Below are 1,828 nucleotides of genomic sequence, written 5' to 3'. Positions count from 1 at the left end.
ACTGGAACTTGGTACAAAGAACTCTTGCCAGTGAAAGGTGCCGCATGACTTTGGATTAATTGGAGATCCTGCCTGGACAGGCAGGCGACACAGCTCACGTGCCAGCGACCTGAAAAACGGACGTGTGCTCTTTTCCTGATTTACGGTGCTCAGAGTTAGGACAGTAGGAGAAGGGAGCGCTGGGTGTGTGTGTGTGTGTGTGTGTGTATGTGTGTGTGTGTGTGTAGGTATATACCCTTAAAGACTTTAATGTTTTAAGGAAGGCATTAGGCCTGAATAGCATTAAATAAACATTTTGTTTCCTTTTCACAAATCTCTGGCATTGAGAGATGTCTTTCCAATTGGCGGCGGACAGAAGAGCCCTATAGATATTAGTATACTGTCCTTGGGAGGGGCCCCTGTTTTCTGTAGCAGTTTTTGGCATCCCTCGGTGGGCCAAGTATTGCCCCACCCTCGGACCCTTGTTCGGTAACAATATCACATTTTTAAAAAGCATTTGTAACATATGTTTGTTTTGTGTGTTGGTTATGTGGAATAAGATCAAGGGTGATGGGCTTTCACTTTCCAATTTATAAACTTGTTTTTTAATTTTTTTAAAAGAATAATGAAGTGCAACACGTGATCCTGAATTTCTATTGTTTTCTCTCTTTCTATAAAGGACATTTGTGGGACTATTGGTGAAATGTGAATAAGGTTTCTAGATTAGATAATAGTATATCAACATCAATTTCTTGATTTTGATAATGGTACTGTGTTTATGCAAGAGAATGTCCTTGTTTATGGGAAATGCACACTAAAATATTTGGCAGTAATGGGGCATTATGTCTGAAAACACTGTCAAATGAAACAGAACAAATAATGGTAGAGATTAACAAAGCAAATATGGTAAAGTGTTAACATTTGGGGAAACTAGTTTAAAATAAACAAAAATTATTCTATCTTTGCACTTTTTTCTGTAAGTCTGAGATTATAAAATTAAATGTTTTTAAAGGCATAGAACAGAATAAAAGTATGTTGCCATATGTATAGGAGACTGTTCTGCATGGTGTGGGCCCAGTTCCCATTTGGAAAGGCCAGTGGAAAGCAAGGTCCAATGCACAAGACCCACACCCACGGATAGGTTCTCCCATGGGGAATCAGGCCTGCATTGTACATAGGCTTGCTTTTTGCTAAAACTCCCTCACCCTGAATTGAGATAGCAAATGTTTATGACATATCTTTAAAGTAATTTCCTATAATCTGTGCTAAACCTTCCAAGGACCAGTGTAACCAGTTCAATCACTTTTCCCTTTGCATTTGCAAATATCCTTCTTCTGTGATGTGATTAGCGTCATTCTCTCCTTTGTTTTCTTTAAAAGGTAACCAACCACCTAAGGCAATCCTCTGCCTAGTAAATGAGACCCAGAAAAGCAATAAAAGCTCTTGTAATGTGCCCAGGAAAGCAATAAAAGCTTGTCAAGGCAAAGGTCAGGGCACTCTCCCTCTGAGAGAGTGGCTAGGCCACTCCAAGGCACTCTCCCCTTGCGAGGATGGCTGTGCTGTCCCTTTTCCTCCACAGGACTTGTTAGTCCATGTGAATTTGTTGTGTCTCATCCACAATGTTGCAGACCCCATGAGCTGAGGTCTGCATCAATATGTGTGTGTGGAAAATGAAATATAGCATGTGTATATATATGTAACTATAGAAATGACCTGTGAAAAGACACACAAGAATTAGCACTATTAACAACCTTTGGAAATGAAAATTTGGTGGCTGGGAAAAAAAGAAAGACGAACTTCTTATTGTATGTCCTTTTAGTTTTCGGTAAGTAAATAATTTGCCTGTCAG

The sequence above is a fragment of the Sturnira hondurensis genome, unplaced genomic scaffold (genome assembly GCF_014824575.4).
Source record: "Sturnira hondurensis isolate 20B ecotype Veracruz unplaced genomic scaffold, ASM1482457v3 Scaffold0023357, whole genome shotgun sequence".
Lineage (NCBI taxonomy): Eukaryota > Metazoa > Chordata > Mammalia > Chiroptera > Phyllostomidae > Sturnira > Sturnira hondurensis.
Note: the sequence above shows the minus strand (reverse complement) of the source record.